This window comes from Salvelinus alpinus, chromosome 10 (assembly GCF_045679555.1).
Source record: "Salvelinus alpinus chromosome 10, SLU_Salpinus.1, whole genome shotgun sequence".
Taxonomy (NCBI): Eukaryota; Metazoa; Chordata; class Actinopteri; order Salmoniformes; family Salmonidae; genus Salvelinus; species Salvelinus alpinus.
Window position 1 is genome coordinate 26,232,652 of NC_092095.1, and position 13,017 is coordinate 26,245,668.

A 13,017-nucleotide genomic window follows, 5' to 3' on the forward strand; every position below is an offset into this window, starting at 1 on the left:
AATGAGTGAGAAAGAGAGAGGGGGGGATTGAGAGAAAGACCCTGGAGGCCACAGCTCTGACAATGTGAGACGAGTTCCTCTCAGGAATGCAGGAGGTGGCAGCCCTGCCTCACACAGGAACCCCAGGGAGGTGTGTGTGTGTGTGTGTGTGTGTGTATGTGTGCGCACTGCTAATGGGTCTCAGGTGGGTAACAGTTGCGGCACTGTGAACTACACCCGTGAATTGTATTTCTGTGCCAGTGAGGTATAGTGTGTGTGTGTGGCTGCCTTTAATGATCCGGAGGTGGGTCTGTGGGGTAGCATTGTAAACCTCAGATCAGAGGCTCATGCCCTGCCTCCCTGATGTGTGTGTCACCCTAACCCGAGGCAGACACAGTGTGATTGACAGGGCTGACTCCATGGGCCAAGCCCGCTCCCTCTGCCCAGTACACAAGGCTAACCACCTTTTCAGTCAAGACTGTAGGGGCTCTATTTTAACATACCAAACACAATAGTACATTTAAGTGCTGGCGGTAGCGCTATAGGTCCGAGGGTGTGTCAGGAATATTTTTGTTATTTTCACAGCCGTTATTATGAGTGCAATAGCTGGCGGTGGCGCGAAAGGGCTGGGTTTTGATGAATGAACACTGTTCAATTAAGGTGTTCCAAGGCTTATACTGCATGTGTTTGTCTCAAGTTCTGTAGGTTATTGACAGTCTTTGCTTTGTCATCAAGTCCAATTCGGCTGGGGGACGGAATATTGTCGTCCTAGTCCATTGTGGATTGATACTACAGTTTATTAAATAACATAGCCTACAGTAACGAGTGACAGCTACAGTAAAAAACATATATATAATAACATCCAGTGTTTGCTCAATATGTTTGGAGTGTTGACAGTCAATATTGTTGTAATTGGCTTTAACTAATATAGGCCTTTACACATTGCAATTCTCTTCAAATAAAAAATACTAGGCTCCCGTAAATTGCATTGTATGTGTAAGGCACGTTCTCAATAAGCAAGATATAGCCAGGCCAACCGTTGATATGGCGTTATACAGAAACAATTTTGTTTGGAGGAGCGAGTCTTTGGTAACCGGACAAAGGCGCTCTTTGGGAAATGGGGATGGATACAAGCCGAATGGAGTACGCACTGCAGGTAGGCTTATGTTAACTGTGAAAAATGCAAAAGAACGCTGGCAATAATGTCATGAGTAGACCACTATATGGATAAATGACCATATGCTTTGCTGTTGAACCAGCTTCATTATAGAAAGGTAAGGGTAGCCTACTAAGTAGAGGTCGACCGACTATGATTTTTCAACGCTGATACCGATTATTGGAGGACCAAAACAATCCGATGCCGATTAATCAGCCGATTTTTAGATATATATTTGTAATAATGACCATTACAACAAAACTTAATGAACAATGAACACTTTTATTTTAACTTAATACAATACATAAATAAAATCTATTTAGTCTCAAATAAATAATGAAACATGTTCAATTTGGTTTAAATAACACAAAAACACAGTAAACACAGGAAAGTAAAAGTGCAATATGTGCCATGTAAAAAAGCTAACGTTTAAGTTCCTTGCTCAGAACATGAGAACATATAAAAGCTGGTGGTTCAATATTCCCAGTTCTTCAATATTCCATGTTAAGAAGTTTTAGGTTGTAGTTATTATAGGAATTATGATGCGTCGACTATTTCTCTCTATACCATTTGTATTTCATATACCTTTGACTATTGGATGTTCTTAAAGGCACTTTAGTATTACCAGCCTAATCTTGGGAGTTGATAGGCTTGGGAGTTGATAGTCATAAACAGTGATGTGCTTCAAGCATTGCTAAGAGCTGCTGGCAAAACGCAGTAAGGTGCTGTTTGAATGAATGCTTACGAGCCTGCTGCTGCCTACCACCGCTCAGTCAGACTGCTCTATCAAATATCAAATCATAGACTTAATTATAATATAATAAACACAGAAATATGAGCCTTTGGTCTAGAATTTCGAAAACAAAACATTTATTCTTTCAGTGAAATGCGGAACCGTTTCGTATTTTATCGAACGGGTGGCAACCCTAAGTCTAAATATTGCTGTTACATTGCACAACCTTCAATGTTATGCCATAGTTATGTTTAATTCTGGCTAATTAGTTCACAGTTCACAATGAGCCAGACGGCCCAAACTGTTCCATATACCCTGACTCTGCTTGCACTGAACGCAAGAGAAGTTACACAATTTCCCTAGTTAATATTGCCAGCTAACATGAATTTCTTTTAACTAAATATGCAGGTTTAAAAAATATTCTTCTGTGTATTGATTTTAAGAAAGGCATTGATGTTTATGGTTAGGTACATTTGTGCAACGATTGTGATTTTGTTCGCAAAGATAAATTAACAGGCACTGCATTGATTATATGCAACGCAGGACAAGCTAGTTAACCTAGTAATATCATCAACCATGTGTAGTTAACTAGTGATTATGTGAAAATTGATTGTTTTTTATAAGATAAGTTTAATGCTAGCTAGCAACTTACCGTGGCTCCTTGCAGCCACAAGGTCCTTTTTGACGCTGCACTCGCGTAACGGGTGGTCAGCCTGCCACGCAGTTTCCTTGTGGATTGCAATGTAATCGCCCATAATCGGCATCCAAAAAGGCCGAAATACCGATTGTTATGAAAACTTGAAATCGCTCCTAATTAATCGGCTATGCCGATTAATCTGTCGACCTCTACTACTAAGGGTTTGTTTTGTAATCAAACGAAACGGAAAACAAGCAATTGTTACAGGAAAATAACTTAAATGTTTCTAAATATGAGTGTCACCGGATTATCTCATCTCTCGTTCAATGACGGGCATAAAGCCTACATGGAGGGTTTTTTACTCAACCAAAATAATAACAGGAGCTGGTTAAAATAATGTAATAGCCTACATAGATAAAAAGGGGATGTCTGCTCACTGTTTTGCTGCTGCCAAACTTGATCTTTTAATAAAGCTATGGTGATTAAGATTTATTTCAAAGTGGTCTCACGAGCCAAACCCTTTACTGATAGTCTTGACTACTTGGCGAATGTATTGGGAATGACAACAAAAAACTACCTCCATTGAGAGGAGGAGAGGCTATGCTTGGTTTTTAATCAAACGAAACAAAACCGTTTTTAAATACGAGGTTTACGGGCACAAAAAGCACATCTTTCTTGTTCCGTGTACAAATGGGCACTGTGCATCACGGCTGGATAGGCTGTGCTTCCATTGTCAATATCCATGCCATAACCAACCGTGTTACTGCTAAGACCAGTTTCCTGTTGGTCTTAAATATCCCACCAGAGCATACTAAAATGTGCACTTTGGCGCACTTTTCAGGACACACCTCAGATATTGCCAACCCTCCCACCTCAGCACAAGCAAGCTCATATAAGATCGGTAAATTACCAATCCTGGCGCTAGGGTTTGAAAATAGAAGAGCGCCGGCTTTAAGGTTCGAAATTGCAAATTTTTAATTACTTAAAAATCATACAATGTGATTTTCTGGATTTTGTTTTAGATTCCGTCTCTCACAGTTGAAGTGTACCTATGATAAAAATGACAGACCTCTACATGCTTTGTAAGTAGGAAAACCTGCAAAATCGGCAGTGTATCAAATATTTGTTCTCCCCACTGTATATATATATATATATATATATCTTTTTTAACTGCATTGTTGGTTAGGGGCTCATAAGTAAGCATTTCACTGTTGTATTCGGCGCATGTGACTAATAAAATTTGATTTGATTTACTGTGTCATAGCATCAAGGACTGCTACTTCGATGCAGAAACATATGTGAAACATATGTGAAATGTTACATACACAGCTGGACAAGATGGAAACGGACACAGTGACAGTGCGCACCGAGGAAGAGAGGCCACAGACAGACAGAGCTGAAACTTCACTGCTTGACATATATGATACAATCATGGTTGAGAATAAAACGACTGAACAAATGAACAACGAAACAGCACAGCAGGTAAGTGAAAGAAATAGATTTTGATTATGTTTTACTGGTCATGGGAACATACGTAAATGCCAACAAAATCACTTTTTGGTCAGTGGGGGGGGGGGTGTATGTGTGTGTGTGTGTGTAACCTTTATTTAACTAGGCAAGTCAGTTAAGAACAAATTGTTATTTACAATGACGGCCTACCCTGGACGACGCTGGGCCAATTGTTACTGGGCCAATTGTTACTATTCTGCCCTTGAGTTGCGTTCCCATGCAAAACTAGACAGATAGCTAACAACTAAGTCTTCAATAAAACTCCCAAGGCGTAACTTTTCTTGAATGAATATATTGTAAACGTTTATGTTGTAAAACTGCAAAACACAGAAAAGAATATACTTTAGTATTCAATTCACACCAACATACTGTAGCTGTACATTATACATTTGAAGTTGCATGAATACAAAGCACGTGCTACGGTACCATGCATCTGGCATGATGCCAAACCATATAGCTAATTGCTTTCTCATATGGTAATTAACTAACTCCTTTCATTACTCTAATAATGTACAACCATCTATGTAGAATAACAAGGCATATTACACTAGAAACAGTAACAAAAATACAGTATTGTATATTTTACAATTCGTTTGCATGACGCACGAGCAAAGTAATACAGCTAACATCATACATGAAAGGCATTGCAATTTGTGAGTAAATGCAACCAACCAACATTGATATGTAAGAAACTCTATCAATAACAAGATTATCATCATTAGCTAAATGCTTGAATCGAACTTACAAACAAATATTTTCCAAGGCTGAAGCGTGACAAGAAATAACTACACTGAAAGACCTGCACCGTAGCGTTGTTTTTAGCTGCTTCTAAGCGTACAGAACGTATTCTCTCCCATTTAGGCCGGATGTGATACAGCCTGGATTCGAACCAGGGACTGTAGTAATGCCTCTTGCACTGCGATGCAGTGCCTTAGACCGCTGTGTCCATGTGTGTGTGTTAACTATTTAACTGTACTAGAATGCTAAAAAGGCCGCAATTTTTTTTATATCGGTTATCGGTATCAGTATTGTTTTTTTGGGGGGCAAGGAAAATATTGGATATCGACCCAAAATATCATATCGGTGTATCACTAACCTCTATCTATGCATTATGTATCTGTAAAGTTCTAAACATTGTATCCCTTTGAATAATCCCCAGGTCAGCAAGCTACAGAAACCCCAGCATGCTTTGTCCTGCTCTCTGGTGTAGGGTTAGTCTCATGAGGGCTCTGTCCTAGCAGGCAGGAAGGCCCAGTTCAAAACAAAGCCTGTGGATTATACACTGTGGAGAGCACCGGCAGTGGCATAGCACTCATTCAGTCATCGTGTGGTTTCTGTGATCACCCGTTTCAAACAGTTCGGTTCCTCTGTTCAACTTGGACCTGGTGTTCACATTGACTACTGCTGCTCAGAATGTTGCAGACAAAGAAAGATGGTTTGTCACTGTCACACACAAACGCATGTGCGCAAATGGACAAACACACACACAAACACATCCATTCACGCACCCACCCACATGTCAAAATGTAATTTTCACAGAGGTGCCATTCCTCTCCTGGTACGGGGAAAACAACATGTCAGGATGGCAAGTCACATGGACCAAAATAGTCTGGTTACGTGCTGCAACACAACCATCACTCAATCAGGGATGAGTGCTGTATGTTCCACATATGAATAATATGTCAGAAACATATTAATAACACAATGGTGACATCCTCTAAGGCTTTATGAGCTGGAGGGAAATCAACTAGCACTGTTTGCTCTTCCTGCTGTGTGGTGTGTGTGTGTGTGTGTGTGTGTGTGTGTGTGTGTGTGTGTGTGTGTGTGTGTGTGTGTGTGTGTGTGTGTGTGTGTGTGTGTGTGTGTGTGTGTGTGTGTGTGGGTTCTCTCTCCCAATGTCTGGGTAAATCGATGGTAAAAAGAAAAGCAGAGCCCTTGGGAGGGAAGGCGGGGCCCTCACAAGGTCCTCCCAAAAAACTGCTGTCAGCCATCCAACTGCTGCGTAAGGAGAGAGGGATGAAAGGAGGAGGGGAGGAGAGAGGGATGAAAGGAGGAGGGGGGGAGAGAGGGATGAAAGGAGGAGGGGAGGAGAGAGGGATGAAAGGAGGAGGGGAGGAGAGAGGGATGAAAGGAGGAGGGGAGGAGAGAGGGATGAAAGGAGGAGGGGAGGAGAGAGATGAAAGGAGGAGGGGAGGAGAGAGGGATGAAAGGAGGAGGGGAGGAGAGAGAGATGAAAGGAGGAGGGGAGGAGAGAGGGATGAAAGGAGGAGGGGAGGAGAGAGGGATGAAAGGAGGAGGGGAGGAGAGAGGGATGAAAGGAGGAGGGGAGGAGAGAGAGATGAAAGGAGGAGGGGAGGAGAGCGAGATGAAAGAAGGAGGGGAGGAGAGAGAGATGAAAGGAGGAGGGGAGGAGAGAGGGATGAAAGGAGGAGGGGAGGAGAGAGGGATGAAAGGAGGAGGGGAGGAGAGAGAGATGAAAGGAGGAGGGGAGGAGAGAGAGATGAAAGGAGGAGGGGAGGAGAGAGGGATGAAAGGAGGAGGGGAGGAGAGAGATGAAAGGAGGAGGGGAGGAGAGAGAGATGAAAGGAGGAGGGGAGGAGAGAGGGATGAAAGGAGGAGGGGAGGAGAGAGATGAAAGGAGGAGGGGAGGAGAGAGGGATGAAAGGAGGAGGGGAGGAGAGAGAGATGAAAGGAGGAGGGGAGGAGAGAGGGATGAAAGGAGGAGGGGAGGAGAGAGGGATGAAAGGAGGAGGGGAGGAGAGAGATGAAAGGAGTAGGGGAGGAGAGAGGGATGAAAGGAGGAGGGAAGGAGAGAGGGATGAAAGGAGGAGGGGAGGAGAGAGAGATGAAAGGAGGAGGGGAGGAGAAAGGGATGAAAGGAGGAGGGGAGGAGAAAGGGATGAAAGGAGGAGGGGAGGAGAGAGAGATGAAAGGAGGAGGGGAGGAGAGAGGGATGAAAGGAGGAGGGGAGGAGAGAGGGATGAAAGGAGGAGGGGAGGAGAGAGAGATGAAAGGAGGAGGGGAGGAGAGAGGGATGAAAGGAGGAGGGGAGGAGAGAGAGATGAAAGGAGGAGGGGAGGAGAGAGGGATGAAAGGAGGAGGGGAGGAGAGAGAGATGAAAGGAGGAGGGGAGGAGAGAGGGATGAAAGGAGGAGGGGAGGAGAGAGAGATGAAAGGAGGAGGGGAGGAGAGAGGGATGAAAGGAGGAGGGGAGGAGAGAGAGATGAAAGGAGGAGGGGAGGAGAGAGGGATGAAAGGAGGAGGGGAGGAGAGAGAGATGGGGCTTATCCTCTGAGCCGACATTGCAGCGGCACACTGATTACTGAGACAGGTCATCTGTGCTCAGAGAGTGTGTGTGTATGTGTGTGTGTGTGTGTGTGTGTGTGTGTGTGTGTGTGTGTGTGTGTGTAAGCAAATCTGTAAATGCAACAGCAGATGTTCTTGTATGAGTGTGCATGTGCGCCACAGAGATAGTATTTGCACAAATGTGTGTGTGTGTATGTGTTCCTTTTGTGCATTTGTCCTTGCCTGTGGAGGAGTGGCAGCACCCATCCAGTCATCTCCATATTAAAGTGTTTCCCCTGAAGAGCCTGTGTATGTCTTTGATCTGTAGACCTCTTCACCGAGACCCAGTGTGATTAATGCAGTTTGGTTTGCTGCTCCCTCCAGACACAGAGGCTCTTCATACTTAATAGACTTTACGCAAAAACACTCTCGACTACACGTATACTGTAATGTATACCAGGTAGCGCAGGACAGTTGCCTCCCTCTAAGCAGGGCAGTGTAAACAGAAACGTCTCGTTGAGCCAACACTCTTACAGTAAACATTTTAATAGCATAGCAATGTTTTAGAAACAGCTCAAATGTACAGGCATTTAGCACATTTTTTTGACTTGTTTTAATTGAGTTTTTATCTGAAATTGTAGTAACAGCCTGTAACATTCTGAAATTGTAGCTTTAAATCTCAAGTGATTATTTAGATGTTTTTGCTCGACTGCACTAAGCCACTGAGGTCCAGACAAGAAGCAACTCCCCAGGGAATAACTAACGATTTCAGTCGCAATTTGCTTTTACCTCATATAATGACTTCCATGAAATTGATCAAATGATGCCTGGGTTGTTCTAAGGTAACTTTAATAAGGTAGCTTGTATAAGCCTAAGAGCTTGTGCTAGCTATGGTTCAGCTAAACATCAGCATTCAACTACAGCCAGCATGTTTGTGAGGATGCAGAAGTGATTTTGTTTGTTTAGCTAGCTAGCTAATGTTACCTATCTGTGTAGCGTATACAGTGCGTTCAGAAAGTATTGAGACCATTTGACTTTTTCCACATTTTGTTGGGAGAAACTCCCCAAATACAGGTGTGCCAAGCTAGTAGGGTCATACCCAAGAAGACTTGCGGCTATAATCGCTCCCAAAGGTGCTTCAACAAAGTACTGAGTAAAGGGTCTGAATACTTACATTACTAGTCAAGATTTGGACACACCTACTCATTCAACGGTTTTTCTTTATTTTTACTATTTTCTACATGGTAGAATAATAGTGAAGACATCAAAACTATGAAATAACACATATGGAATCATGTAGTAACCAAAAAAGTTTTGAAAGTTTCTTCAAGTGCAGTCGCAATAATAATCAAGCGCTATGATGAAACTGACCCCCATCAGGACCGCCACAGAAAAGGAAGACCCAGAGTTACCTCTGCTGCAGAGGATAAGTTCAGTAAAGTTACCAGCCTCAGAAATCGGCAATTAACTACACCTCAGATTGCAGCCCAAATAAATGCTTCACAGAGTTCAAGTAACAGGCACATCTCAACATCAACTGTTCAGAGGAGACTGTGTGAATCAGGCCTTCATGGTAAAATTGCTGCAGAGAAACCACTACTAAAGGACACCAATAAGAAGAGATTTGCTTGGGCCAAGAAACACGAGCAATGGACATTATACCAGGGAAAATCTGTCCTTTGGTCTGATGAGTCCAAATTTTAGATTTTTGGTTCCAACTTCCGTGTCTTTGTGAGACGCAGAGTAGGTGAATGGATGATCTCCGCATGTGTGGTTCCCACCGTGAAGCATGGAGGAGGAGGTGTGATGGTGCTTTGCTGGTGACATTGCCGGTGATTTATTTAAAATTCAAGGCACACAGCATTCTGCAGTGATACGCCATCCCATCTGGTTTGCGTTCAGTGGGACTATCATTTGTTTTTCAACAGGACAATGACCGAACACACCTCCAGGCTGTATAAGGACTATTTGACCAAGAAGGAGAGTGATGGAGTGCTGCATCAGATGACCTGGCCTCCACAATCACCCGACCTCAACCCAATTGAGATGGTTTGGGATGAGTTGGACCGCAAAGTGAAGGAATAGCAGCTAACAAGTGCTCAGCATATGTGGTAACTCCTTTGAGACTATTGGAAAAGCATTCCAGGTGACTACCTCATGGAGCTAGTTGAGAGAATGCCAAGAGTGTGCAAAGCTGTCAAGGCAAAGGATGGCTACTTTGAAGAATATCAAATATCAAATATTTAGATTTGTTTAACACTTTTTTGGTTACTACATGATTCCATATGTGTTGTTTCATAGTTTTGATGTATTTACTATTATTCTACTAGGTAGAAAATAGTAAAAATAAAGAAAAACTCTTGAATGAGTAGGTGTGTCCAAACATTTGACTGGTACTGTATGTAAATGTGATATTTCAGTTTTTTGGGTTAGTCATTATGGGGTATTGTGTCAAGGGGCCTGAATACTTTCCGAATGCACTGTATTATAATATGAATGACACTGTATGATAATGTTACTGTACTTTTATATTCGTATGGGAATACGAATATAAAAGTACTAACAGCTAAATGAATGTCTACGGACAAGAAAATAAACCATTTTAATTGTCTGCACAGGCTTGTGAATTGTTGCATTATTCAAGAGTGTAATATGGTTTGGTTGCATTATTCAATAGTGTAATTAGGGCTGGGCGATATGGCCTAAAAGGCATAAGCTTTGTTGTACAATAAAATGTGAAATACACTGCATTTCAAACAGTCATCAATAAGCTAATGAATTCAGGGCTGGTGAAATTATACCTGCCTTCCACAACCATAAGACCCACTAAAAACTAAATTATTTTATGAAAAGTTTAACCTGCTTTTTTTGCAATAATCACTGATCTGGCTTTCTACAAAAATGTCCTTTTTGTTACAAAATGTAACCAAAGCCATGAATAATGCACATTCACTAATAATGACTAACTTCTTGTAGCAGACATTATCGAAAATGAACACAGGGACCCTGGGACTCTTTCTTTTGGTGTTTTTTCAGAGTCAGTAGAAAGGCATCTTTAGTGTCCTAAGTTTTCATAACTGTGACCTTAATTGCTTACCGTCTGTAAGCTGTTTGTGTCTTAACGACCGTTCCACAGGTGCATGTACATTAATGGTTTATGGTTCATTGAACAAGCATGGCGAAACAGTGTTAAAGCCCTTTACAATGAAGATCTGTGAAGTTGTTGGGACTTTTACGAATTATCTTTGAAAGACAGGGTCCTGAAAAAGGGACATTTCTTTTTTTGCTGAGTTTATATGTGTGAAATTAGTTTTGATTTAGAATGGACCACTATTATGCACCTCGAAACAGGGGCAGGGGGAAAAAATATATGTCACCTGTGTATTTAAATAGCGAATGGAGGACGCTATTCCTATGGTTAATTTTTGTGTCATCCTGATGTAAAGAGAACAACCTATAGAAAGCTGATGGGATCCTCCTCTTTTTAATAGAGGCCATCTCTCTGTTTTCTCACGCAATTGCATAGCCTTTAGAAATTTTGCGTAACATGAGCTCATGGGCTCTCATGAAGTATTTAATTTGATTTCAATTACATTTGCATTGATGTCAGAGTGATTAGAGAGACAATAGAGTGCTGAGTACCAGGCAGTTAGCAAGTTTGGTAGGCTACTAATGACCATCAGCAGCATCAGAGCTTGGAGAAGCCTAGTTACCGTGACTGGAATTTGACTGCCTTCATGACTTGTGACCGCCAGTGTGGCGGTAATACGGTCACTGTAACAAACAGCCCTAGTTGAGACATAAAAAGGGTACCGTTAGAAAGGGTCACTTCTCCTCTATTACAGTAAAATAATGTCTCAATGTGTATTAGTGTCCATATGACCGATTCTGTTGGAACAAATCTCAAATGCAAATAGCAAGTTGAAACCGCTTGTCAGAGAGGAAGATGGCATCAATCATTTTTGTTGTTTGGAGTGGCAGGGGGAGTGGCTTGGTGTGTGTGTGTGTGTGTGTGTGTGTGTGTGTGTGTGTGTGTGTGTGTGTGTGTGTGTGTGTGTGTGTGTGTGTGTGTGTGTGTGTGTGTGTGTGTGTGAGAGAGAGAGAGAGAGATAAAAACAGACCGAGAAAGACAGAAAGAAGAGAGAAATACAGAAACAGAAAGACCTACAACGATAAATCAATGAGGAGAGCGAGAGAGATATCCAGTAAGGAGGGAGGACATGAGAGCGAAAGAATGCAATATATAAAAAGATAGAGAGGTCCTGTGAGTTGTAGCTATGTCCTCCTCTCTCTAATGGTATTAGTGCACTCAGGGACATTTCTGTTCTACGTAATTCAGACCCTGATGTAGCCCATTAGGTTGTACTCTGGAAGAGGGAGGAGGGAGAAAGAGAGAGAGCACACTTCTGCTCTAAAAGTACTGAAGCCACTGCCACACCCTGTACTAACCAATCCCCCTCTCCACTCCTCCTTGAGCCTCTCTCTCGTCTGACAAGCCAGTCTGAGTCTCTGTGTGGGAGGGTGAGGGTTGGGTTAGAGTGACAGAGAATTAATTCCCCTGTGCCAATTCCCTGTGTCTCCCTCCTACGTGGTGCATGTAGGTTCTCTCTCGCTCACACACACACACACACACTCACACCACACTTCACCCTAAGCGTTCACACACACACACACTGACACAGCGCTGGGTCTGTGTTTGCCAGGATTGGAAACTATGCTGCCCATTGTTGCAGAGCGAGGCTTGACACATCGCAATGGAACGCACAGCAGCACAGACACAAAGGACAATTCTAATCCCAAAACAAACACTAACACACAGGTAGCAGACACACTAAGCCGGGCCTAAGTCTGAGGGAACATTAGAGAACAAATAAACTAAAGCTCAGTCCTATGTTGTAGTATTAATGGTTAATAGGAAGTACTCCAAAAGAGCGTCAAGTAACGGTACTCAAAGCAGCTCTCTCTCCTCTCCCCCCTCCCTCCTCCATGATTATCTTTGGTAATGGTGGTTCTCTCTCTCTCTCTCTCTCCCTCCATCCATCTATCTCTGTGTCTAGCTGTGTGGTGATAATGGTGGTGTTGGATGTGTCCCAGGCGACACGGTAGCTATAATTCTGCTGGAGGCCTGATTGACAGTTAAAGCCAAGCTGCGGCCCGGCTGCTACCGTTGTCCTGTTGCAGGGGATTACACCGCCCGCCAACCCTTTGCTGCCTCACTCCTCTTTCCATCCTTCTCTCCATTCTTCATTCACCCGCTGCTGTCACGCAATCTCAAAGTCGTGGGCGACTATGGACGACCACTTGGCCGAAAGCCAACCAACTTAATAAAGCACAGAATGATATGGCTCGCCGGTTTATCCTCCATTTACTAATCCAAAGTGAAGTCCCACATAGCCATCTCCATCTCCTCCCATCCTTACGTTCTAACCTCACCAGCATTCCCTTCCATAGTTGTTCTATCCATTCTCCTCCATCTTATCTTCCTGTTGTTTTTCACTGTTTTGATAAAAAAGTGCTTGCACTTCAAATGTCTATGTGGCAGTCTAAGCTTTGAATTTTTAAGAGATCCCAAGCAAAGCTCTATACAGTATAGTACTGTTTGATAATGGACCAATTGACGTGATAAGACCGGTGACTAGGAATGCATAATTGATGTAAACTAGATAGGTTTCTGTTGATGCACTGCTAAATGGAGGGAAGGAGCGTTGCCTTGAACTG

General features: G+C 42.8%; 1 protein-coding gene and 1 long non-coding RNA gene across 9 annotated transcripts in view; both read right to left on the minus strand.

The window, feature by feature from the left end:
• The window catches only part of LOC139531811 (microtubule-associated protein 4), a 113,226-nt gene that overhangs the window by 95,317 nt on the left and 4,892 nt on the right, over positions 1 to 13,017 (minus strand). The window lies entirely within an intron of this gene.
• LOC139531344 (uncharacterized) lies at positions 4,291 to 4,849 on the minus strand. Its single transcript, XR_011666336.1, has 2 exons — positions 4,760 to 4,849; positions 4,291 to 4,331 (listed from the first exon to the last, which is right to left on the minus strand). It is a non-coding gene; the product is annotated as an uncharacterized lncRNA (long non-coding RNA).